The 27906-nt window shown below is 45.3% G+C and overlaps 1 protein-coding gene across 2 annotated transcripts in view; it reads left to right on the forward strand.

The window, feature by feature from the left end:
• The window catches only part of sema6bb (sema domain, transmembrane domain (TM), and cytoplasmic domain, (semaphorin) 6Bb), a 138498-nt gene that overhangs the window by 20645 nt on the left and 89947 nt on the right, over positions 1-27906 (forward strand). The window contains exon 2 of one of the 2 annotated variants that reach the window (XM_030433231.1): positions 11296-11336. The exons of the other annotated variant lie outside the window; for it this stretch is intronic. The gene's annotated coding sequence lies outside the window, so the exon portion shown is untranslated. The remainder of the gene's footprint in view (positions 1-11295; positions 11337-27906) is intronic. 2 annotated transcript variants of the gene reach the window in all.

The following is a 27906-nucleotide window of genomic DNA, read 5'->3' on the forward strand; positions in this document are numbered from 1 at the left end:
ACCCAGCTAGTCACTGAGAGCGAGGGACATTATCGAGGAAAAAAACTGCCAACAATGGATGATCTGTAGCCGCGCGTGTTTATAGTCTAACCCAGAATTTTAATTGATTTTTATGTAAGCAATTGTGTAGACTCTTCCTGATTGAGTTACAGTAATTGGATTAGAGATAACATCACGCATTCGCAGCACGTCGCAACTCCCACAATTAGGAAGTCTCGACTCGGAAGACAAGATTGACTGAAGGCTGCGAGATTGTAACGTGATGTCTCTGAATGGAAACCGGCGATGTTAAATGGGGGGGGGGGGGCTGCTTCTCCTACGGGCCTCAGACGTCCTCATCGACCCATCGAGCGCCACCTTGGGTCCAAATCTGCTCGCTTAACTCAGCGTCTGCCTTCTGCACTGCCTCCCAGCAGTCTGTCGCGTTTATGCCAAACCGCTCTGAATGCATATGAGCTGTTTTGATGCCGGGAGGCGAGAAAGCTTTCTCTTTTTTTTTCTTTTGCTTTGAAGCTTCTAGCTGCCCGAATGTGACTCGAAATCTGAGGCTCGATGCTACGGATAAACCCGTTTGTATGCAGCGCAGAAACAAGAATACAGCGGATAGGGACGATGCTTTTTGGACATGAAGCCTTATACCTACAATATAATAAAGTGGGATCACAGAGCCGGTGAGTTGTGGGTTTTAAGGAAGGGGATTGTGTTATTTGGCCATCGTACAGGGATCAGAGGCGTGGGGACTGAGGCCAAAGAAATACCAGAGAACCTTTCGAGAAGTGCCAAAGAACGGCGAATGGTTATTTAGCAAAGTTCCCCAACACGTGTTTTGTTTTGCCACGCAGCCCAGCGATACATATGACTCCCATTTGTCCTGTTAACTTAATCTCCCTCCTTTTTCACTCCTTCTCCTTCCATTTCTCTTCTTCTCCTCTCTTGCACAAAGTTAGTATCACACCCTGAGGGCAGAGTAGTTTCTGATTAAGGAAACTGAATCAAACTGCCGGGGGTACAATAGGGAGCGGCTGATATTACCGTCCCACCTTTTCCTGCACCAGGGTTGTTATAAGTGAGGTCGTGACTGAAATTCTTGGACCGAGCCAAGCTTTTTCCTCTTCCCCCCCAAAAAAAAAAAACCTCACGACTTGAGCATTTGCAACCGCATAAGCATCCAGTGGTCTCCGGGGAGTCGGCCCACGTAGACGGCTCTCAGACCCCCCGAGCCGTCAGGAACATTTTATTTTGGTGTTTGTCACGCCGTAAGACACGGTAGACCTCAATCTCCCCCCCTCTCCATCTACAGTGACCCAGCCCGAGAGGGCCGGGATGAAAACTCTCCCGTAAGCGCTGCAGGTTTGAGTGGAGGGGATCGTCGGCTGCCTCCACTGTCATTCTGATGGAATACGGGATAAGGAGGAGGTCAAAGGTCATGTTTACGCAGCAAATTCTCCATTTCCTTCGTGTCACGTCAAAACGGGAGATATATGGCAGCTGAGGGAGGAGAAGGGGGAGGCTCTTTTCTCCGGTGCTGTCACTCACCCATCCCATCTCCCTTCCTCCCTCTCTCCCTCCCTCCCATCCTTACGTCCGCATCTCACTTACGTTTCACAAACACACAGAGACAGGTCGAGCTTGCAGCGTGACATCGCCCCAATTTGTCACCCGCTAACTGGCCCGTCGTGCGATTTCACACACACCCGAGCCTCACCTTAATATTAGCATTTAAATTGGGGAGCCGTCGGAGAGGGGGGGGGAGAAATCACAGTATTTCTCGCCAACACTTTTTCACTTTGGCGTCCTTTGGCTACGGGAGGAGTACAGTAACCAATAATGTCTTTGCCTCTGACATGATAAAGAGCCGTGATGATTGATGTCCACGCTGCCACGACTCTGTCCCCTGAATTAACTTGGATCTGTCTTCATCCTCCAATCCTGTCGCTCTCTCTCTCTCTCTCTCTCTCTCTCTCTCGCTCTCTCTCTCTCTCTCTCGCTCGCTCTCATTTTCTTTTCTCCTCTTCCTCAGTTTGGCTCTGCTCTGCCCCCACAGCTCATTTTAAGATACCTTAATGCTGTCGGCCATTGTCTGTGTGGTCTGTTGGTGGTGCCTTGGCACGAGCAGATGTTTGTGGATTTTCGACCGCCTCTGACGCGAAGGCTAAAAATGTCCGGCTGGTTTTCAGGCTGAGGCTCGGCTGCGGTTCTGAGGAGGCAAAGCTGTGGGGGGGAGTTTTTTTTTTTTTTTTTGTGGAGAAGTTTCAGCCGAGTACTTTTTGACACTGCAATCCTCAACTCAACTGTGCTCAGCACTGGAGATTACGGAGAATATCTATGAATACTTTTACCCTTTAATCCCTCTTTCGGGTTTAGCAGGAGGAGAGCTTTATCTTTGTGTGTGTGTGTGTGTGTGCGCAAGAGAAGCGAGAGAATAGAAGTGGAGGTGATGGCGGAGATGATTGGCTAGAGTGCTCTGGGGGTGAGTCGTACGGATCAAGGTCAGATCGCTGATTCCCCCGCCGGCTGCTCGGGGTGGGAGCGGGTGACCTCTGCTTCATTAACTCCATAATTTGCTCGTAGGCCTCCTTCCGAGTGTGTGTTTGTGCTTTGTTCATGCGGAGTGGCCGGTGGCGGGTTGTTGCTAATAAGATATGAGGGAGAAGAGCAAAGTGAGCGAGAAAAAAAAGTGAAGTTTCTCCCGTCAGCTCCTTGATGCAGACCCCCTCCTCCCTCTCAGTACCCTATTCCCTTCTTCCAAACTGAAGACGAGGGCTGCAGGCAGAGCAAGCAGACAGGGCTTTGATCTCCAATATGATGGATACCGAGCCCTCTCCTCCCCTCTGTATACGTCTGCCTCGCTCTCTCTCTTTACAACCACGCCACGTCCTCGGCAGATATGAGCCTAATCACAGTCTAGCCAAAGCGGCGACACACCCAGCACCTTCTTCTCTTCCGTTGCCTCTCCATCCGTCTGTCTTCCTTGTCACCGTTTACGCTCACCCTGCTGCATCTCCTCGCGTCACCCTCCCTCCTCCCTCCCTCCCTCCAACTCTTTCATGCAGCGATTGTGAGTGGAGTAAACACGAGTTGTCACACACTTCATCCACGGCTCGTCTTGGTGCAGCCGAAGACGTGATGCATCCCGTCGACATGCACTCAGGAAAAAATAAAAATAAAAAGCAGGCTTCGAGTGCGAGGGCGGCTGGTAGGAAATCAGGCAGGCAGGTGGAATCCTAGGTAATAAAAATCGAAGAGGATTCGGCGTCTCTCAGAAAAACAAAAGAGTCTTGAAACCTGCCTGGACTCAAAATCGCTTTAGGGCGTGAATAGTTTAATATCCCTTTTATTTTTTCAGTCTCGCCGCATAATGGAAGATTTTCCCCCCGAAAGTCGCGCGTTGCTCTGTCTTCCAATTCATAAAAAGTCGACCTGGACGCACGTCTGAATGCGACTTTGTTTAATTGGATTAGACAGAATTCGTTCTCTCATTTGAGCCGAATAATCACATTACAGAGTGAGGCCTCGCTAACGGGCGATGAGTTACACACTTTAATCTCAATTCTCTTGGCAATTTAAAAAGGCAGTAGCATTATTTAGTGAACTCCTAATTTCCCTATTGATTTGAATTTAATCTACCTCTCTTTCCAAATTCTGCCAGCCCCCAGGAGGATTGCGAGCAGATGATATATTTACTGTAGTAATCAACTGTTAGTGAGCAAGTGAGCGTGTGTTTGTTCATGAGACAGAGACAAACGCTTCAAACAAGTGAACAGAAAATGTCACTTGTCAAGATCACAGAGGGGTTGGAGGCGATTCTGTAAATAATGACTCCATTATCGTGACGGGCCGCGCGGTGACAATCTTGATTACAAAGAATCTCCCTCTGAAGTCGATGAAGACGCTCACGCCGCCCATCACAGGCTGACGTGTGAAGAGAGGAGAGGAGATTCATATTTAATAGCGTGCTGTAACCTCGACAGAGCGGTTCGCAGCTTTCGACGTCATCTCTTTGTGTCCGATTTCTTCTGCTCAGTTTGGCAAAACAGTACTTTGTGGCTGAAAAAGTGTTGGTTTTTTTTCGCAGCAACTAAGAATTATTGATTCCCAGACGTTTATGTGGAGATTACCAGGCTGTTAATTGAATGATAATAGTGCAGCCAGCCGGAGCAGAGGCTGGCAGCCGTGCAGTGAAGTGCTCTACACGTAGGTGCATTTCCATTGGTATTCGGCCCATTCACTGCAATAAAAACAGGTTAGCGCTGTCAGGATTCAAGTAGGATGGCAGGGGATTATAAGGTAGGATGGTGTATTTTCCTCCTGAATTTCTCTCTCTCCCTCTCTCTCTCTCTTTCTCTCTCTCTCTCTCTTACCAACTGCAGCTCTCTCTACCTCCTCTCTTTTCCAGCCTCTCCTCCTTCTGTTCTTCTGTATGCTGTGGGAGTGTTGTTTAGACCTTGCAAAGCCCCTGATTAGGGGACTGTACTGTGGAACAGCAGACAGCTCTGTTTTTCTTATTTCTCTCTGGATGAAGAAGGACAGATGGACAGGTGAACTAACAGGTAAAACACCAAAGGAAGGATGAAGAATGAGGGATTGTAGACAACTAGAGCAGCAAGAAAAGAGAAGAAAGATGAGGTGCGCAGAAGGGCTGGAGATTTTTTGACCCACCTGCCACAAATGGCAACCAATGCCTTGTAAATATCATAGCCACTGGGACGATGCGTTCATTCATCCATGTTCCATACCTGCCAATCTTGTTCAGTTTCCCACACAGCCCAAACAATCCAGATTTCATGTATAGTATCAGGTATATTACTTTAATTCAAGAAGAAATTAAGATATACCTTGCATCTACAATATCTTTCTCCCAACCCCGATTTCAAAAGAGTAGATGTGCTGTCCAAAAAGTTAATAAAAATGATTGCAGTCATTTGCAGACAAAATTTGTAACACAGTTAAACGTTTTTTAACGGTGTTCCTGAGCCCATGTAGTAACGTCCTTTATCCAGTCATGCGTTCACAAAGGGGTGAACATCCCCTCATCCTTGCTTGTGCGTTTGAGGGAGCCCTTTTCTCACCAGATCATGATACTATCCCCATCATTAAAGGTGATATATGTATGAGTTTTACTTGAAAATGATTAATAAAAGGACTAAAAAACATAATTTTTACATCTTGACTTCTATATATTATGTTGCAGAGATATCCACTATATTCTGCACTTCCAAGTTAGCATGCTAACCAGCTATCCTTGGGCCTGTCTGGTCACTGAGTCGAAACTTTTTGTTGGCCTTGAGGTTGTAATCAACACTTTTGTGATCAAATATGTGGCTGAAGATGTTAAAACATAATCAGCCGTGTTCAACTTCAGCCTCACCTCAGCCGAAATGGTCAGATTCATAATTTATTAAAGGCTACTTTTCCATCTTTCTCACTAAGAAGCTGTCATTTTTGTTATGGAATGTATGCGGTGCAGTCCTTTGATGCGGGTTAATCAAATTTTCTCTTTCAACTTCCCGTAATAAATGTACTGAAGTCTCCACCTGATCTTCAAAAGCAGGAGTTGGCATTAATGTTTAAAAAAAATGGATTACTGGTGTTATGCAACTCAATTCTTCATAGCAAATCTCCCGGATTTCATTCAAATCAATGAAGTCTGATGTTAGCCGTGTGAATGTTTTAGATTTGGGTCAACGCTTTCTTTTTTTTTGCTGAGGTCTATTAGTTTTATCAACGTACCTTTTGGAGACAGTCAGATTTTTTTTGAGTAAGTTCAACTTCAGATTTTACAGTGCATAGTGTTGAGCGCCTCAATTTAAATTTAAATGTTGACAGTTGATAGATAGCATAAATATCAATACAAAAATAAACTTGCTTTCCTATCAAACTCTTGTCTCTTCTTTAAAAAAGACAAGTGTAAACAATCTCTTAATAACCTAATATCAGTAAAGATCTGGGACCTTGAAAACCTATTGTGAGAATCCCAAGAACATTCCCTACACAACCACCCAAAACAATGTTAGAAGTTCATTCCCAGCTCATTGTGGGCCGGTTACAGAGTCATTTAACAGTGTCTGACATTAGCCAATTACTTTTTTTTACTATCCAGAAAATAAAACAGAGGTGAAAAAGCTAACTGAAGCAGCTCTCTTTAATACACGGTCATTTATTTGCTCACGGTCAATGGGGATGAGTGCGTGGCGGGCAGCAGGGATAAAGTTTGACAACAGGAAAAGAACAGCGCATTTAAATGTTATTGTCTCAATCAGCCTTTATTGATTAACTGAATCTGCCAAAGAGTGAGTTTACTCAAACTTCAGCTCTTGGTGGAGGAGAATTAGTGGCAGCACCGGGGCCAGAGCGAGGCAGAAATAGTGGATGTAGTTAGAGAAAGGCGACCTGGTTTAAGGGGATAAGAGACAGGCTGCAGCAGTCGAAGTGACAGGTCGGGTAGTTAATATGACGGAGTGCAGTGCGAGGTGGGGTTTGGGGGGGGGGGGAGACGAGTGAGGAGCAGTTATGTGGAGCACAGACTAGATGGATAATGCATCAGACAAAGTGACATGTAGATGGGGGAGACAAGAAACAGGTAGGTGTTCATTAGCTGTGTTTTCCTCAAACTTTCTCTTCCCCCTCACACACACACACACACAGACAGCTCACACACAACAAGTTGAAGTTGAAGAAATCGAGAGACTAAATTCTCCAGAGATGAGGCTGTGAGGTGGAGAAGGTGCTCATATACCACGATCTAGTTTCACCTTCTCGCAGATTAAACTTCCCCTCTCTGTCTCTTTTTTAAAACCTTTTCACATCTCCTCCTCCTCCTCCTCCTCCCTCCTCCCTCCTCCCTCCTCCTCTTCATCATTCAGTCAAACTGGTGGTTTTCACTTTTTCCCAGAATTTTCCGTACTCTGTCAAACTTTGGCAGCAAGCTTTTCCATTCACTCACAAACAGAAGATCAGTCCTCGTCCTCGGTCCAGTTCGCTGGCAGCATCGTCCAAACAGCTGCTATTGTGTTTGAGAGTGGGGTTTAGTTATGGAGCACTTACTCCTTAATATAATGTTTTTGTAAATCGCTGATAGAGGACAGACTAAACAGAGGAATTCTTTTAAAGCAGACGGTAATGCGTGTTTAACATCTGTGTGGAGCTGGCAGGTACTTCCCCCTCAGAGAAAGTGATTCCTAAACCCCTCTGTGAGACAATACGATAATTTGATTCTATTGAATCTCTACAGGGGACCTCAAACTCAATAACACCATGATGCATTCTTTCACAGCGGGTTTCTGGATTAAATGACACCATCTGTTACGGCAATGTTCGCAAAAAAACCCAAAAAAACAAGAGTCATTCTTGTAAAGTATCTGACTGTGCGAGTTCACATCAGAACTGACCATTTTTCAGTCAAATCAGAAGAGGTTAGGAAAAATGAGGCAACAGTGACAACACAATTTATTGTACTAAGCTTTGGTACGATAGCAGAGTCCACTCAATTCAAAGATATCGTTGAATTCACGTAAAGAAATGTAGGTATAATGCATGAGATGAGGAGACGCCGTGATATGTTAAGCTGATTAATGTGACGACAGTGACATTAACATCACCTCTTCTCTCCTTCCTGAGCCGTTGTTGCGAGTTGACCTCAGAGTTGCCACCAAATTGCCACCAATTAGCCTGGGGGTAGCTGTGGCTAACTCTGACTTGATCTTATTGGCTGGATGTTGTGACTTCGTGGTCTGTGTATCCAGGGTATCCATCTGATCTGAAGTCCAAGTCTAATGTTGGTATGCTCAGTGTGAACATACTGATCCTTCTCAATCGTCGTGTTTCTCTTGGAGTGTAGATGATGAAAATACAATTATAAATGAACACAGCAGCATCTCTCCCCGGAATCAGTTCTATTGTTGCTCCGGAGAATCCACAGAATACAACGTCAGCGGCTTTGTCCGAAAATCACTTACTACTCACTATATAGTGGCTTATCCCACAATGCATCGTGAAAGGTAGAGTACAACTGATATTCACCAAGAAAGCATTATATACCATTATATACTGGGTTGGAGTGAGAAAAAAATGACCTTAGCCTTAGACCTAAGGTGTTTTTTAATTTGAACAATATGCTCATATAGTACTCACATAGAAATCCGTAGGAGGTGAGTGAAGAGAGGTGAATGAGTGGGTGATTTCAGACTGGCCTTGTTGTTAGCTAAAGTTATGTCAAGGGAGAGTTCGTCCGTTTTGTGAGCTAGCACAATATTCAGGACCGACTCTACAAGGTTTCAGTAATGGCTTTTGCCGGGCATTAAAATGAATGTTGTGTGTGGAGTCTTTCTAATCATGCACATTCAGACACCTAGACTTCATTCGATATATGACAAACTACGACTTCCTCGAGTTGAAAAATTATCTTTAAAATGGACAAACATCCAAATTCATGCTCATTTGCTTCTCTTTCCATAAACTACTACATTATCCACTGTATGTTTTTTAAATAAGAAGCGATGAACAGCAAGTAATGCAGTGTAAGTATTTTAAAGTAATCAGAGTACGTACACATCAGTTCGGCATGAACATCTCTGAGGTGAACGTTTGATCATTTCTTCGGTAACCTAACCAGCACTGTTGGTAATCTGTCAGACAAAAGTCTGACTCAGATATCTATGAACAACATCTTGAAGCAACAACATTTCTTCACAGGTTTTAAGCTTCAGACAGGTGGGTGTGTTTAAAGCCTTAGGACTGACTCACTTGTATTTCCATTGTGCAACTTGCAGCTGATCTCACAAAAGCACCGAAATGGATTTGGAGTAATTTGACCCCAGTCGGATAGTATAGCCCTGGGCTGCGGTGCTTTACCAACTTGCGTAGTTCGCATTAGAACAAAGTAAGCCGGGCCTAAGCCGGCTGGCAACTCAATCCGCCCCGCAATGATTCCCAGGCATCTGGGGGTCACACACACGAACATGTCTCTCCGAGGGCCGTGTCACATCGGAGGGGCGCACTCCCCCAACGCTTGCTAAAGAAGGGAAACCTGATACACGCGCAAACACACACACAAGCTCGCATCCCGTCCAATGGGCACGAGAGTGTGAAGGGGACAAGGCTGAGTTAAGCGTACGGCCCCTGTGTGACAGAGTGTGTGTTCAGTATCGATCATTATTTGATCCCTGCCAGTCGTCCCTCTCCTGTGTCTCCCTGCAGGCTCCACGCTGACCTTCTCTCTGACTATCTCCCCACACACACACGCACACACACACACACACACACACGCACACACACAGACACACTGATCACAAGCTCTTGCCATGAGCGTGATAACTTACCCTTGATGGAGATGGTGTGAGACGGTGTGTGTGGGGGCGTCGGGGGCAGGAAAAAAAAAAACAAAGGGAAGAGAAGAAAAAGAAGGAATAAAGAAGAGGATTTGGCTTTGGGCATGTGATGGGAGACAAATGGAGTGACTCAATAGGTCCATTATGAGCTGGGGAGGGGTTGCGGCTGAGAGACGGATGGCGAGGACGAGGCTTTGAGAGGAAGTGAATAGATGTAGGGAAGCATAGAAGCTAGATCAGGCAATCTGCTTAACCAGCTTACTGCTCCTGGCCCCGTTCCCCTCTCACCGTCCTCTCACACTTCCTGAGTGTAATCAGACGTATTCCGATAGCAGTTATTATCATAACTGTGCCAAGTGTGCATTAGCACTCCCCTCTAATGTTGTTATTAAGCAAATTCTTCGGTCGCCTTACATTTCTATGTACCTCTTTCCGTGAGCCGGGGTCAGAGGATTGGAAGTAATCTTCCGTACTTCCAGCTAGTCTCTATATTCCTGCACGTTCCCTTCACTTCTGAACTTCCTTTAATCTTTTCCAACCCCGCTGTGCCCTTCTCCTTTTAATCTATGCTCATCTCGTACTCTTGATTCCCCCCCACGTCCCCTTCTTCTCCTCTCTTCGCCGCATTTTTCTCAGCCCTCTTCGTCTCTGCTTCCTCTCAGCCTCTTTAACTGTTAAGTCATGTTTTATAGTTATATTTGCCGGCTGGCCCAGCCGCTGTAATAGAATTGCTCCTTCCTACATGGACAACAGTTTCCAGGGTAACAGAGACGGGGGAGAGAAGGCCACGCATTGCACTGTGGTGTAGTCAATTTTATCACCAGAATGTTTTGGCCCATTTCTGATAGGCGCTGCACCGCATGGCTGGCAACCTGAGGTGTGGAGATGGAAGATGTAGGACAACGATGTTTCCATCAGCCAAAACATTATTGCACTTTTCAATTTGTTTGATTAGATTTAGAAGGGGACAAGTGTTTTTGCGCTGGCTGCTGCGGTGGCTTGTTGTAGAGGTTGAGCAGGTGATGCATTGTCTATTGTCAGGAGTAACCCTGGCTGGCATTTTGCAGGGAGAAGGAGTGAGCTGGGATGCCTCGCAGCCATTCACTGGCATTTCCCTAATCACTCCATCTCATCTTTTATTACCTCGGAAAGTCGTTTTCCTCTCGGGTGCTGGCACTGCAGATGTTCTACCGCCTGCGGTATTGGACATTTAGTTAGCGGCAGAATAGAGGAGAGCAGACAGACCATAATATGACTGTCAGTAATATCCTCACTTTGCTCCCGGGAATTAATATTCGCACATAGAATCGCAACAAACTCTCGCAGGTCTGAAAAAACCACATTAAGGAAATATCACCAAAGTCTTTATGTTACCTTTAGGACTGAGGGTAGAATCACAGGGCAAAGATGAACTACTCTCCTGTAATCGACGTTATTACAGTTACCTGGACCAGCTCGCAGGTATCCAGGACAACAAGCATCGATCAAAGCGATGCACCATTAAACCCTGTGTTCTTCACGAGCTGAAGGAGTTGTCATAATCATACTTTCAGTTCTGGTAGCATGTTAGTTGCTGATGGGGTGTTTTACGGTCGCAACAGAAGAACAGAAGGTGCAGTAAGCATTTCTGGAGAAAGTTAGTTTGCAGAGTGCAGAGTCTCATTCACAGCTCATCAACGCTTCCTGGCACCGACCCGACTTTCTCTCTCCAGAACTGACCACGTGCGGCAGGCCCGGCTATCAGAACAAGGAACAGAAAAAAAAAGAGCATTTACATAGAAGATATTGTTTGCTGCTATATTAAAGCAACATAATGTAGAAATTGGCATTTTGTGGGATTTGTTTCAGTTTCTGAGCAAAGACAAAACTCACCCGATTACAAGACGCTGTACCATCAAAGTGATTTGAAGCTGTTATTTCAATGTAAATGATCTGTATTTTAAAGGAGCGTATCTGTTTCACTTCACAGACGAAGACACCGTTAACAGTTTACAGCAGGGACCCCTTGCAGTAAGTAATGTTTGGAATATACTTTGTGTAATCGAAGATGAAGGGCAGAAATGGAGAGAAAAAAACTGAAGTAGGCTGTTGACTGTGGCATAATCCTTCAAGGTGCTGCTCAATTTAAAATGCAGCCATGGTGCAAATGACTGTTTTTTTTGGTTTTTTTTTTACAGTGTGACTTTTGCTTACACTTGTGTTGTTCTTTTTGTAATTTTGCTGATTCCACACAACACATTACGTTTGGTGATTTAAGGACAGTTGACACAGTGAACGGAACAGATTTGTGCATTAGTCAATCAAAAAAGCAAAGGGGGAAAAGGTTATATGTGTGTGAATAAACTAAAATATGACATTTATACAGGGTAAACGAGGGAGCACATTTTACTTATGACGGCAGAAATCATCTATTTTTCTTTTTTGATATATTAAGGCTTCGTAATAGTTCTCTCAGGAATCATTAATCCTTGTGATAACGATTCCAGAGAGACGATATATATCATCAACTTTAAAGCTTCAGCCTTTGTTGGACTCTGCAGCGGCGGAGAAGAAATAAACACAGCATGGGAGATTCTGGGAACAGTTTATGCAGCGCTCTCCAATACTTGCTTCTTCCTAGAAAGGAGAATCAAATTAACATTTTAACAATAAATGAAGAAAAGTTCCTGTTTCCTTCTGACACATACAGCAATATTGATCCTCCTTAAGTCCCCTTCTTTGAGTATAATAGTACCAGTGTTTAATTTTGTAGATGTAACTGTGCTGGCCACAATAGTTTTCTATACATCCACTTCTGTGTTTCTGATGAATCCTGATGAGTTTTCCACCCATAAATAAGGAGAATAATTCCCATTAAACAAAAAGCAGTAATAACCCCCAAAAATAATACGCCTGTGCTAAAACCTGGAAGATGAAATCTTGTCAGCTTTACTGTCACCCCCCACTCTTGTCACCCCACACTTGTTCGCTAGCTTTCCAAAGATAGACTCATACAAACACACGTCACCACTATAATAAGAGTGGATAGTGTTTAATGGCCCCCTCTCTGGTGCCAATAGATCCCTGTACCCACTGTAATGTCACCGTGTTTCTATAAAAGGGGATGAGATTGGGGGGGGGGGGCAGTATAACTCTTCAGGCCGGCCTGACCACCACGCTGAGCTTGCTCCAACGCGAGGTTGAAAACGGGGGTGTTTGGGGGGATCGGGGGGTGTTCTGCAGAGTGGTGCAGCAGCGTGAGGCAACAGAGAGAGACAAAGAGGGAGCACGGCTATATTTAGTCTGACCTGAGTGCCCGTGCGTAGAGGAAGCCTGGGTGGAGAGACAGGTGCAGCGGCTGGTCATTATGGAGGAACACAAGAGCCTCACAGTCAGAGGCTGATAATGGGGCCTCGTCTGACAACTACCTATAGCCGTACCTCACCGCCTATATTTAGCTCTGATTCGAGACCGGCGGTGTGCAAGTGGGTGAGTGCAAGTGTGCAAATGTGTGCCGGGACTCCAAGAAAAAAGCAGTGGGTGTGTGGGTAAGGATTGGACACCGGCGGAGCTGTCGCTAGGGAGACTGGCATCTGTTTGAGGACGACATACTGTGTCAGCGGTGTTTGCTCAGGCGATGCAGCCAATCACGGAGGTGTCTCCGACCTGCAGGGCAATGCGTCTCAGCGTTATAGAAACAGGAGTCGCCCCGCAGTTTGTCACAACATTTACCGGTCCATGCCGGTATGAACTACATGTGTCGTCTTTGTATTTGTAACACAAACACACACACACACACACACACACAGAGAAACTCGCTCCAGTGAAACTGTTTTACAGTTGGGCAAATATCTCGAAGTTGACATCAAAACAATTTAGCAAAAGGGTTTCAGTTTGGTTCACTCTGACTCTCAGAATGCTGCACAGAAATGAGCTTGTGTCAGGGGATTGTAGAGAGCTGTGTTTGTGTATTTCCCTCCTGTATTTTCTGACCCACACAGCTTGTCTTTCAACACAAAACAAATATTGGCTGCCATGTATCAAGTGGAGTCCATCATATCTCTCCACCTCTCTGCCTGTCTGTCTGGGAAGCATCAATCCCCCCGAGGGCGGGAGAGAGAGACTGGAGAAAGTGGAAACTAGTCAGAGTTTCAAAAACTGTTCAACCTTGGACTGCACTCCGGGACGAAAATGCTGTGTCACCATACTAAAACCTACAAAAAAAAGTGACATTGCTTTAACTTTCTAAAGTTAAAGTAGTGCATGGACAAACCAAAAGGTATAGTTCGACAGTTTTGGAGGTAGATGAGACAACTAATACCACCCATGCCTGTTAATGTTCTCTTAAGGAATACCGCCAGCAGCTGGTTAGCGTTGCATAAAGAGTGTAAAGAGGGAGATACAGCCAGCTCGACTCTGTCCAAAGGTAACGCAATCTACAAACGCCTCTACACCTCACTGACTAACATTTTACATCTCTTTTGTTTAATCTGCACAAAAAACAAAGAGTAAAAGTGACACATATTGTATGTACAGGGTGCTAATGTGTTGGACTACTTTTTGGCTGGGTGCAGTGACTTCCTGGAGCCTTATCGTGACCCTGAGGCTGCCCGGGAAACACCAGGAAGTCATTGAGTGCCAGCATGTAGCCTCCCATTTCACAAGTACATGAGCTTGGAAGTTGATGTGAAGAGTGATACAACTCAAGTCTGTACAGTTGCTAAGAAGACCTACAGCCAGCAGCTGGTTAGCTTAGCATAAAGAGTCGAAACAGGTGGGAAACAGCTAGCCTGACTCCATCGTAACAAAAACAGCCAACAAACACCTCTACAGCTCACTAATGAACATGTTACATCTCATTTGTTTAAACTGTACAGAAATGAAAGTGTTAAAGTGACATGTTTTGGATTTACGGGGGGCGGGGGGGGGGATGTGTTGGACTATTTTTTTGGCAGGGTCAGTATTCTCATGACCGTGACAATGCCAGGGAAACTCCAGGAAGTCACTGGGCTCGGTCAAAGGACGTGAGCTTTAGAGCTGCTGGCTCGTGGATTTGGTTTCAGTCCATCAGAGCCTCTGCTTCCAGTTTTATCGTGCTAAGCTAAGCTAACCTGAAGCTGGTGGTAGATTAATGTCTGCCATACTGATATAGACAGCTATAACCTAGCCACTCAGTTGCATTTTGCTGTACTTAAATAGAATTAATTATACAGTCAAATCAAGCAGTTCATTTAAGGGTCAGTGCTTGCTTCAGCTGTGACATTAAGACCCACATGAATCAGAGTCGCTCAGGTGACAGGGCGGCTTCAGAGTGTGAAAACAGAACGAGAGCCCCCCTCGCTGAGGTAACCCAAGGCAGGAAAGCAAATACCACTGATAATTATAATGTATTGGCTCTGTCATAATGAAATAACACCGCCTGCACCATCTGCAAACACCCCGTGGAGCGGAAGGAGAGGGTAAACTTCAACTTGGGCTCCTTTTTTTTTCGATTTCACAGAGAAGGAACACTATTTTTACAGCCGAGTTTATAAATGACTTTTTCATGCACTCGCTGGTTTGATTTGTGCATTTTTATGTTTCTATTTTCGTTGCCAAAAGGAGAATGAGTCAGTCGGGAATGCAGCATGTCATAGGAGATACCATTTTATCTGGCCCTGCCTGTTGGCTGCAGATTGCAACAGACGAATAATTTCCCCCCCGTTTGATGTATATGGCAGTGCTCCGAAAACTTGTCTTCATGCTTGTGAGGGAGGAATTTGCTGGAATAGATTTCATGAAACCGCTGCACAAGTTGTGCTGTGTTTACTGTTGCTATAGTGAAAGTTCAGAAGTGAAGCGCCGGGGTTCACAGTTGACCTTTAGTTGAGTCATAAATTGTCAGCTGGACCCTTCAACCCCCCCTCGGCCCCCAGTCTGCCCTCAGAACGCACCATTTAAACCATTAGAGTGTAATTTGAGAGGAAGGGGCCGGCTGCAGTGATTGGTGGGATTGTTGGGGTTGGGAGTCGGTCAGTGATTTTTTATCCGTCTTCTATTTCAGTTCAGAAAGCCAAGGTCACCGCCACTGGAGGGGGGTTCCAGTGAAGACACTTTGCATCCTGGGTAAAGAGCAGTGGAAATGATGGCGATTGGTCGCCGGGGTAAATTACATCAGGCAGCAGAGGAGACAGAAACAGAGAGAGGAAGGAGGGCTGTGGTGGAGGAGTTTGGGGATACGAAGGCTAGCAGAGGTCCAACCTGCCCGTGGCAACGGCAAAGATGGAACAGGGCCAAGGAAGAAGAAGTGTGTCTGCCAGTGGGTTTATGATTTAATCTCATGAGAAGTGGTGAGAAAAGAAGAAAAAAACAGATAGATCCACGGAGTCAACTTGTTACAAATGTATAAAAGTGCTTCGAGTTTTGGATCACGACACGTTTTGCGCTCCTTCTCAACACTTTGCTCGTCTTCGGTAACATGTCGATGAATATGGATGAGCTCGAGTTTTTTTTTTGAAATGCACTCGCTTTCCATCACATTAGCTCATCCCTCTCCCAACATTTTTTTTTTTTTGGTTCCCCGAGAAAGGGGGAGCGAGGAACTAAAAAAAAAAAGAAAAAAAACAGAAAGAGATGGAGTAAAAGCTGCAGGCGAGTGCGAGTAGGAAGGAGGGGGGAAGGATATGAGAAAAGCCTGGTGTGAACAGTACGAGTTGGCGCTGAGAGCTGTGCGCAAAAAAAAATTCTTGCAGCATCCCACAATCTAATTTAATAATCATGTATTTTAGCTTGTTAAAATAATCCCGAAGTTGAGTTGCGCGTCATAAAAAGCAGTTTTATAGGCAGGAGGAAAACAAGTAAATCCTATAATGTGTTTGTGGCCGGCCTAAGCGCACTATTAGATTTGCCTCAAATTAGATAAATAGATACATCTGCCGGTATAAAAGACATGAGAGACCAATTAATAGAGTGGAGCGCTGGAGTTTATCCAGTGTGCGTGTGAGTGCATGGGTTTGATTCTGTTTGCTGTATTGATTTAAAGTCCCCAAGGGTCACGCAATCAAGATTTAAAGCTTGCCATAGATTTCTTTATGTAAATATTTTCCATGCGCAAGGCCAAACTTCCACCTCTTTTGCAGAAGCGTTGGTGACTCGGGTTCTGTATCCGAGCACGATGCGCTGTCCGAGTTTCCCCGCCGGCAGCCTCTCCTCGGCCACAGCCAGCGCTCCTCGCCACCCATTTATTAATCGGCATTAGGTTGTGGTAGGCAGACAGGTCAATCCACCTCCAGATGGGCCTGTAATGGAGACAGCCGCTCAATCCATCTGAGCCCATACCATCCAGCCCTCCAACTCTTGGCGGTGCCCCGGAAACACTTTCTGACACATCTCAAAAGTTAACACCGAAGAGGAAGGAAAATTTGGCGTTGACACACATGTGAGGATAAATAAATATATATAACCCCTCTGATGCATTATTCCCTCTCAAATCAATCGCGTTTTTCACGCCTCGCTATCGTCGGGCCCTGTCTTTTGCAGCCACCTCCCCTGTCTCTCTCTCCCTCTTCTGTTTTCCCCGAGCCCATAAAAGTTGGAGCACTTTAATAAGGAGATGAAAAGCGCGAGAGGAAGTGCGTGAAGTGATGGAGATGAGAGAGATGATGAAATGGAGATAGATTGGATGTGGATGGTTGCCACAGGTGACAGGCCTCATCCTCTCCTCCTCCCTCTCGCCTAAAAAAAAAGGAAAAAAAGAAAAAAAAATCCTGCCTGCTTCTTATCCATCCTCTTTTCCCGCAAAAATCCCACATCTCTTATTTTCTTTTTTTCCTCCTCGCTCTCTCCTTCCACCTCTCTCCTCCTCCCTTCATATATAGGACGTGCATGGCGTGGAGCTAGCTGCGCTTTGGATAATTAGCAGTGGGTTTATTAATTATGAATGAGAGCGGGTTCTGTGGGAGCCAGCGAGTGGGCCCTTTGCAGAGACTCATCAATTAAACAACAGAGTTTCCCAGCCTTTTGATTAAAGATAAAGAGGAAATAGGATGATCAATAGAGACCTGTTAAGAGACTGGCAGAAAAGATGAACAAAATGCGAGGGAAGGAAAGACGGAGAAAGATGGACAGAAAAACAGAAAAGGGGTTGTGGAAGGACCCCGGTTTACGCTTGACGACTGCCCCGCTTTGAGGTTCTCGTGGCTGCAGATTGGTTGAGGGTTTGAGATGCGCCGGCGTGCGACTATTTCGCGTGACACCGGCAGCGCGGTGGGAAAGCCTAGCGATCCGTCTGCATCAATCGCTGCTCGCTGCCCACGCAGACCAGCGCCTGGACCGGCGCCAAGGTGCCAGCGCGCCGGAGTGCCAAAACCCTGCTGTCTGTTCTCGCCCTCCTTTTTTTCTCCCCCTCCACCTCCCTTTCTCTTTTCTCCCTCTCCGCCCTCGCCTGACTCTCTTTTGTTCTCTCTCCTTCTCTCCCCGTGCTTCTCCCGTCTGTTGCTCCTCATCTTTTTCTCACCTCACCCCCTCTGCCACCGCTTCTCGCCGCGGTCACTTGTTCGACACGTCTCCCCCCCTCCTCCCTCCCTCGTCAGGGTGGTCTGGTGTCTCATTTTTCTTCCCCCACCCCTGAAGAGATTTGGAGGTCTCGCTTTCTTTCAAGTTTTTTTTTCATCAGTTTAATACAAGATTGGAGTTGGGAGGGGAAGATTTGACAGCATGGCAGGATTATTTTTTTTTTTTCTTCTTCTTCTTCTCCCAGCTTCATACAACCAAGGGGGATCACACACCCACACCCACACCTACTGTCTCTGCCTCTGAACATATGGGCCTCTCACACGTCCTCCCACATGTTCCCCCTCCTCCTCCTTAGCAGCCTTGACGTCCGAGCCAAGCGCGCAGTCAAAGGCCTTTCTGATGGACTGCCTGCGCCGGTACTGTTAATTGATGCCATGTCTGATTACACTTTTACACCAGGAGGCACAGGAGGCTGCTAGGCTCCCGTCCAATAAAAGGCTATAAAAGTGGGGTGGAGGCGCTGTCATGCTCATCCCAAACACACACATTTACGCACACACTCTGTCCCCGGCGCACACACTCTCCCAGATTAAAAAAAGAAAAACAACAAAAAAACCTCCCAGCTCGTCTCTCCATCCAGGTGAAGCATAAAAAGGAAATTAGCTTTCAGCCATGTTTCCAGTTCAATTACCTTTTACCTGCTTTTCATAATTGACTTTCAAAGCGCCCGTCAAGCGGGGACTCGTCGCGAAGATGTGTCGGACTCGTTTATTTTGCGAAGCCAGTCGGTTCAGGTGTGTCGCACCTGTGGACGTTACAGATGTTATGACAATTGCACACGCACACACACACACACATACGTTACCCTGAAGTATAACATTAAATCATGACTAAGGAGAACCCACTGGTCAAGTTAGATTGATTGATCCAGCCAATCACCACCAAGCCAGGGAAGAGTAAACAGTTAGACAGATGTCTGCGTCCAGAAACAGGGCTTCCGGGGTTTGTTTACCGAGTTAGGAATGTTAGCTCTACTGAGTGCCGTTTTTGTGTTGTTTGTTTGTTTTAGCAATGTGAAACTCTCATCCTGCCAACTTCTATCATGTACCAAAGAATTCCATCCACCTTATATCTGTGGCCTTAGTTAATGTAGATGTTACATAGTCCTGTAAGCGATTGTTAGAAACAGGTGAGAAAGTTGATTAAAGTCTTTCTATTTTGATGAAACCCAAAGGTCATTGCTTAATACTGTGATATGTTGAATGGGGGGCTGAAAACAAGCGGTGGTGGTGCTCACCCTCCCACCGCCCTCCGAAACCCCCACACTTGAAATCTCTGCTCCACCCCTGAGCAGTTTTGCTCTTAGACTAGTGCGGTGTAAAAATAAAGATGTATAAATCATTGTCAGGCTGAAAGGTTATCCTCACCATTCCCCCCGGGTTCTCTCGAATCTAAAAGCTGCATTCCATGATAACAATCAATGACACCTGCTGACAACGGATGAAATAGTGAGCTAGGGGAATGAAAGGAATGCGGTAAGCACTTGAAATACTTACATGTCAAGAATTACAGCCTCGTCTTGTCTATAATAGAGGGTGTTAGTGTATATTTTTGCAAAAAATTAATGTTATCATCTTCCAGTGAATAGTTCCCAGTGAGCGCCGTGCTTTTTCACTTTGTTCACAGATGAGCACAGAGGACTTCATAGAGAGCTTCGTCACATGGTGCAACAACAATCACCTGAAGGTCAATATCGTCAAAACCAATGAGCCTGTGGTCGACTCCGGTGCCTCAAACACCGTATGAATATCGCTACAAAGAAGTGACAAATTCTAAAACCTGGCACTACAGACGATCTGTCACCACGGTGGGCGTCACCAATTTAGCATCTGACCTAATGTGAAACATGGTCACAGTCTGCCCTTCTGTTCCTGCGTTAGGGTGTTAAATAACGGCCAGAAAAAGCGTCTTTGCAGAACATTATGATGCTACGCTGAATGTCATCACTTCATCATTTTTACTCTGGTTGACATTTGTGGGAAATTTCTGTCATATTAGCTCATGAATTCCTGAGATTTGGCCAAAAAATGAGGTCGCGGTGACCTTTGACTGCCAAACTCTGATCAGTTCGTCCTTGAGTTTGAGGGGATGTCTGTTGGACGGATTGACGGATGAGTGTAACCCTAACCCGGCCACGGCTGTCGCAGGTGTGGAGGCAGGGAAATGTTTTCCTCTGCAATTTTCGTCTCCTGTCAGTGCATCGTCTATGAAGTGTCCTTCTGATGAGATGTCTGCCGGAGAGCACCTTGAGTGGTTCTTTAAATCTATTTCAGCATTTGAATCTATATTTTGACCACTGTCTCTTGACTGTACAAGCACAGGTTTTTTTTCTCACATGATAGGCAGGACAGATGCCACCGGCGTACCTGCTTGAATAGTAATTTCACATGTCTTGATCTGCTCGTCAGCGTCACTTGCCTGCGTTTGATCAAATCAAGACGAGTTAATGCCGGAAAAGAGAATCTGAGCCTCCCTTGTATGTCCAACCTGTCTCCTCGTCTTGTTTCTTTCTTGCAATCTTTGATCACTATAAACAGCATCTGGTGCTTTTGGACTAACTAGCTCCCCTCCCACTTACAGGAAGACCAGCTAATAGAAAATGCATCCAAACATCTGGTCATCTCTGCACTTTCAGCAGCGACTGCATATTAACACCACTGGAAGCTAAAACCAAGCATATTTTTGGTATCACGCGAGCAAATGTTTTGTGTGTTCTAAGCATCCTCTCCTCTCACAGTCTCTTCCCCCCCCCCCCCCCCCCCCCCAAGACAGCAAGCTCTGTTTTTCTTGGCATCCTCTTGTGTAGCAACTTGCCAGGTTACATGGCATTGCCCTCATTACTCAAACCTCCTTCAAAGCGCTTCACTCATCATGGCTTGAGAATAAATGAGGCGGCCTCCTCGGTCCCTCTGGGTAGCTGAAGCTCAGCTCGACAAGTCAACCAGTCACCGCAGCAAAGAGCAACTTCAGTCAAAGCTTAACTTCCTGCTTTACTTGTGATTGGTAATGGATTTTGGCCCTCAGTATTTTGCTGTCTTCACAGGCATCACAGCCTCTGCTCACTACAAATCAAAATGAAAATGCCCTGACTCTTGGCTTTTTTTTGGGGGTTGTTTTCACATCCTCTCAGATAAGTTTTATTGTATGATGAGAGAGCTCAACTTCTGCGTGGGAAGTTTGCTATCATTAGCAGCTACGATACTGTGAGTGGATGCATTCACAGGGAAACAAACCCCGAGGCTGACATCAGCTCTGGCTAGACGGTGGTTCGTATATGGAGAAAAAAAGGCTGATGGGAGCTGAATATACAAAGGTTGACTTATTCTCTTCTGACTTTGTACATGTTTCCCTGCTTCACAGCATAACAAGAGACATACTGACCAGCCTTTGTGTGAAATTGAATGTGTCATTTGTATAATGGAGCAACAAAGGTTGATGTAACCTGATTTCTACATTGAATTAATAGCGCAAACAAACGCTGTAACAAGAAGAAGTCATTTTATTACTCAATATCATCACAATCTTGAGCAGTGGGTAACTTAATAATGTTAAATACAAATGTAGAAACATTATATACAATGTAAGACTAATTAACCTCAGAATAAAGGCCTAGTCACACCGGCATTTAAAATGACCAAGCTTTGGGGTTAAATCAAGTCATTTTAGTGGAACATCCACAATCAATAGATTCACTTGTGGAGTACTCTTTTCTGTTGTGAACAACAGTGTTGACCTTTGAGAGAAAGAGAGCCAGAGAGGCAAATTCAAAAGCAAATTCAAAAGGGGACTGCGTGTTTCATTGGTTCAAACGTTGCTACTTCCAGGGTAGGGAAATCAACAAACTAGACTAAATGTAGCGGAAACCAAACTTTAAAACCTTACCAAATCTTTGAACACTTACGGATGGATAAATTTTTATCAGCTATGTGGTTGTTTAATGGTGTGTTCGCCACAAGTGAAAGAAGTGTTTTTGCTATCCGGGTTTTTCTCACAGCCTGATTACTTCACTGTACAGTAGCTGTAAGCTTACGTTTGCAACACTACACATGAGGGATGGATTTTATACATTTTTGAAACGGGAATCAATTGTACAAATATGTTTTTGGAATTAAAATAATGTACACTTCTCGTCCTGTTATTGATTGAGCTAACGAGTTTGCAGGTGAGCGCTGAACCCCATAACTTTAAATTCAAACAAATGCAGATTACCAGGAGGAACGATGCAGCACAGTACGGAGAAAACGGAAAGAAGCTCAGAGAGATATTGTGACGACTACTAGCCAAGGACGTTACATTAAATCTGGACACGGCGTTGGAGGTGGAGCCTCAGTCATTCCTATGAAAGCTTTTGCGTTTTGAAGCCAAAATGGCTCGACTTACCATGTTGTGCGGTACATAGAGCGCACACACTCTGACTTCCGCTGCACTTTCGGTTTAGAGTCTGGCTGACTTAAATGGAGACGAAATGGTTTAATCGTGTGGCTCTTTTAGACTTTATGAATGGCTCCAGTTATGACAGCAAAACAAGTTTGCAGGGTTGCTTGCAGTTGCTTCTTTCACACAGCTCGGCCACTACGAAAACTGTCCAATAGCCTGACGCTCTTTCTGGGTTGGTGCTACCATTTACCCGGTTTTCTCGCTAGTTCACCATGTAACCCTGCGTGTAGTCACTGCATCACCAAGACCCAAGCAGCGAGCACCGTGTGTTTTTGCAAAGACGAGCAGATTCCTCTGTGCGTATATGATGAAAAAGGCATAAATGTGTTCAGAGAGAGACAGTCACACTCACATGTTGATTCCCACATCAACTGAGATTTCGCTGGAGTCGATGTCTTGTTGCCATAGTGCCCGTTGACATTGAGGGATGCAGCGTGGCCCGACTATAAGGATGGAGAGCCAGGGCAAGATCAAATCATAAAGAGGAGGAAATGCACGGGAAAGAAATTAACGAACAAACAGCGAGGGGTGGAGAGGTTAATGAACAACTAAATAGCTGAATGTTTGCTTATTTAAACCTCCGCTGCCACTTCCTTCATCCCTTTGTGCCTCCGTGCCGTCACTCTTCTTACTTTTTTTCCTTTTTTTTAATGTCAGACAGATTTCCCACAGCATGACTCATTCTGATTAGCACCGGGCAGCCATTTCAAAGCTCGGAGAGGCTTTGACACATAGCCTTAAACGGTCCAGTCCAGTCCAGTCCTCTCTCCTCTGCGGTCAGAAGTGTGTACTGTAAGAAGAGAGGGGAAAAGAAAGAGTAATGAAGCAGCCATTACGGCCTCAGACTCATAAAGCCGGCGGTCTAATTCAGGAGCGCTCAGTTGATGAACTGTGTCTGTCCTTTCGCAACGCTCTTTAAATTCCATTTAATGCCACTGTAACGGCTAATCATTTGTGTCTGTCTGTGTTTGTGTGTGTGTGTGTCTGATTCAAACAATGGCGGCTCCCGATAGAAGACGCGGTGAAAAAAAAAAGGAGTTGGAGGAGGTGTTATTCAGTCGCCACTCGGGATGAGTAAAAATGGAGGCTCAGGTTGTGATGGCTGTCCTTATCTTGTCATGAGCCAAACTGTTTCAGTGAGAGAGCAAGGCATTACCACACTGCTGGCGAGGCGGCCTTACAACTATCTTTCCATTTGTCTCCAGCCGTTCCAATCCAACCCTCTATTTTTCGTTTTTATCTCTCTATCTGTCATCTCTCTCTCCGACTCTAAAATTCATTTATGCGCTCTTTCCTCTACTACGAGCTTACCTCTCTTTCCCCTCGGTCTTTGTTTGCGCTTTCTACTCCCTTCTTTCCTTCCTTTTTTTTAAGCCTTTTTCCCTCCCCTCCTAACCTCTTATCAATTCTCTCATTTTCTTCTTTCTTGTTTTTTCCGATAACCGTATTCAGGCTTGGCAGCTGTCGATCAGCCATACCTGGTGTTTTTTTTCGCGACCATGTTTGCTGCAGATGGAGAATGTTTGGCTGAGTAGTACTTGAGTCGCGTGTGAACAGAGCTACCGTATGTCTTCATCTCTGCTTCATCAGCGCTCATTACAATGCACATTTGGTATGCTAGGAGTCGTGACGTGACATCACTGCGCTCTGTTCCAGTCCAAAATGTCAATATATTTGTACTTTGCTCAGCTAGTACTATAAGTGCTATAAAGGAAATTATAAAATGACAGTTTGGCCATTAGACCAGAGCTGCCCAGAGTTGACCTGCTGTATAGTTCAACTGGGTCCGCCAGATGTTTGTAAAAGAAAATATTGAACACAAAGCTATAACAATGATTTTGCAGATTTTTTTTTGTGATGCAACTAAGGGATCTTGGGATCTTCCATCGTGCATCTTAACAATACAATTACAATGACAACAGGTGTCAAACTTTAGCCAGTGGCTCTTCATTAAGTTTAAGTTTGGCCCTACAAGGGAGAAGGTTTGGCTGCTGCCGTTTCCGACAAATTGTCAGGTACGCCAAACGTGTATCAAAAAGAGAAAATTAAAACTTACGTTTCAGCTTGGAACTCCTGTCTTTGTCTTAGCTTTGTGCACACCGTTTTTCTGTGAGATCAGAGATAACCACTGACATTTTAGGCATGTTCATTTCCAATTTGGATAATCTGCTTAAACTGCTGTAAACTGATCATCTGACGACTCCTGGCTCAGTTGGATTTGATTCTTGCATGGTTTATGTTTGATTTTCGAAACTTTGATTATTTTATTACACTTTGATTATTGCCTTTTGATTGTGTCAGAAATGCAATTTGCACGTCAGATTAATGTGCCAAGTTCTATTCAGACGCCGCATGAAATTTGAAAGGAGTCAAATCCATAGCTCCAGAGGCAAGGTAGATCTTAATCAGACTGTTGTGCCAGCACTAGACTTAAATGATAACAGCCTCTGTGCTCTGAGGCCGGAACCCCTTTGTTGATGGGAAAACCAAGCCTGACATTGGCGAGGGGAATATTGAGCAGCGCTGTTTCTCACATGGTCACAAAGAACAGGGGGCATGGGAGAGCAAGAGACACAGAGAGAAAGCCGGGGCCCGATGAAGTGGCCTCGGGGCATGTGTGCGGCGGTGTAACCCCGGAGATCTGTCAATAAACAGGCAGGTTGTTGTTGCAGGATCAATCCAGGCTCGGAGCGTTGCATCATCTCTAATTGCCATGTGCACTAACAGAGCAACACATGCTCTCCACATTCATGCGTGCCAAAATCTTTAAGGGTACTTCTCACCGTGTTAACAATGATCGGACGTTACGTTTTACTTATTCATTTTTAAAAATACTCTCTTTGTGCGAGGTTTTACTTGGACTAATCCTTCCGAACTGAACAGCTGCTACTTTGTAATTAGTTTTATTTTCTGTGTTTTTCTCTTTTCATATCGCTGCAGATAACTGGCCACAGACAGACAGTGTGGCAAAGCATCAAGAGTTTAACAGCAGAGTGAATTATTTTATAACGGTTTGACAGCAGATACATCATCAGCCTGACAAAAACATAGATGTTAAATGTCACGTCGTGGCCCCCGTAGCGTATGTTCAGACGGGAACGAGACAGAACGTCAGCTGCTGCTACCTGCTGTTCTATGACCAGCTGGAAATGAACCCATAGTCTACATTATGCGGTTCTAACTAATTTGTGGATTACTTGTTGCCATTATCAGGTATATATCAGGCATTTTTATCATCATACAGTGTGCTGAACTGAAAAGACAACCGCTGGTTTAATCCGGAGGGACGTTATACCATATTTCAAGGTAAAAACCACAGGTCTTTTTGAATGATTAGCTTCCACTAGACAACAGCTAATGTTAGCATGCAACCAGATTCTAGCTAACGTTAATGTTTGATACAAAAGTGTTGGTGCAATATGATTAAGACAGGTGTAAATCATTTCAGAAATATCAACACACAAGTTGGAGACATTTGCCCGAACCTAGAAGTGAAACATAGGATGTTTGTTGTTTTCACGTCCTTTTTTAGTTGACGATCCGTTGGGAAGCTGTAAAATGACAAAAGCTTTACCAGATTGACAGATTACCAATGTTTATACAATTTTCAACCCTTACATTATACTAGCATTAAAGTTTCCCATGCTGAGCAGCTATGGATTTGGAGGAAAATGGCCGCCATGTGACTCACAGCCTTGGCTCCATTCACTTAGTTCCCCACAGGGGTTTTTTGTTTCTTTCCAGTGTGAGATGACTTCCTGTGAGGGCAGGATGGAACCATTAAAGACAAATGTAATTATATTCCTTCCTCGATAACAAACACTGACAGGACTGTCTCTTACTGTATTTGTATCAATCACAGTCAGAGAGTCACTCCCGCAAAGTGTGGAACAAGCTGGTTCTTTTGTGGATGCAAACGGCTTCATCGCGAAGCAGCTCCTGGAACTCACTGAACGTCACAGATTGAGGGTGCAACTCTGTAAGAGTATCCAAAGGAGGAATTTTCCTTTTTGTGCAAAAAATTGGACTATTCCCTAAAGTGTCTCATCTTTTTTGGAGTAAACTTAAAACTCGAGTGTTTGGGCGCATACTCCAGCAGGATGAGAGTGTTGGTGGACAAACTGGTGAAACCGAGCCGAGCATTTCTTTCCTCGCCGCCTCGTTGTTCTCAGTGTTTTTTAATGGCATCCTCTGTCAACAGCCACAGTAGGGGGTTAGTCTCCTGTCTGTTCGGCTCTGCGGCGTTATACCCTGTTGCTCAAAAGCCCAGAGATGGACCAATCAATGGACGAGCCACTTACCCTGTTATTCAGAGAACAAATAATGTCTGTAGCCACCAATCTGCCGGAATGGAAGGAGCACAAAGACCCTGTGTGCTATACCAGTGCTTTAATGGGGAGATGTGAGAGAGGCCTGATGGAGCTGTGTGTTTCGTTCTCGTTTTTGCTATGTGGGATTTAAAAGGCCCAGATGAGCCGCTCCATTCCTGTCCACTGACTTCCTGACAGGTAACACAGAGAGAGAACAGCCTTTCGACCTCACATATCCTTGAGCATGTATCGTACTCCGGCCGCCGCGATCGATACCGAGGGCGTCCTGTGTGCCTCACCAGCGCGCCATCTTTCGCGTTAGTTCCCCGTGTCACATAAGTGAGAGCTCACCAACATATTCCTCCACACTCCTTGTTTCCTCTCTGTTTTTTATTGAATTAACTTGACAACCAGAGCTGGGCCCATTGACTTCCGAGGGAAATGGCTTTTATTGATTTGATCCGCTCCATGAGATGCCAGGTACTAAATGACATTGTTGAACATCCCCACGACCCTGGGCGAGGAGGCTCGAGCCTGAGCCCGGTTTTTATGCAAATAGGAATTGAAGTTACTGGGTGACTGAGCAGAGAACACCCCCATTGAGATGTTATCTCCAAAGTGTGTCACGTGAATGCATTCATTTTTAAGTGCGGGCGCGGCGGACGGAGGCCGAGCCCGAGAGCCTCGTGGGGTAAAATGAAGAAAAGAAGCTGTTAACCATGACACGTCGTCTTTGAGCGTCTGCCCGGGTCTATTCAGGTCAAGGAAGCAACATCTCTTTTAATTTGTGTCTCCTGGCCTCGCACCATTGTTAATAACGCTAAAAGGAATCTTTTGTGCTGGCACTCTACACATGTGGAGCTAGTGAATGGGCGTGCTCTTCTCTTTAAACTCATTGTGCTCGCCACACTCCTTCGTGTTTCTGCATCTCTTCTAATTCCCCCTATTCTCTCTCTCCACTCCACTCCCTCCTCATCTGTCTCACCATTGCTATCGCTGTCTGCGCAGAGATGACCGCCTCCCTCCGCTCCCCCCACCTCATGACTTAGTGCCCGGGTGGAAATCTCCTCAGGAAGACATCGCCCGCAAACATGTAACCGCTATAGCTCTCCTCGCACAAGACTCTCCTCTTTACCGTCCTTCTGTCTCTCTGCCCTTCAGCTCTCAAAGCTCGTTCTTCAGAACTCTTCCTGTGAAACTCATCCAGCATCCCACAGCCACCCACCCTGATCCAGGCACCATAACCAAATCCACTTTAACGCGGGCACAAACAGATCCCAAAGCCTCGTTGCAGCAGAGGC

Source organism: Sparus aurata, chromosome 11 (assembly GCF_900880675.1).
Source record: "Sparus aurata chromosome 11, fSpaAur1.1, whole genome shotgun sequence".
In the NCBI taxonomy this organism is placed as follows: Eukaryota; Metazoa; Chordata; class Actinopteri; order Spariformes; family Sparidae; genus Sparus; species Sparus aurata.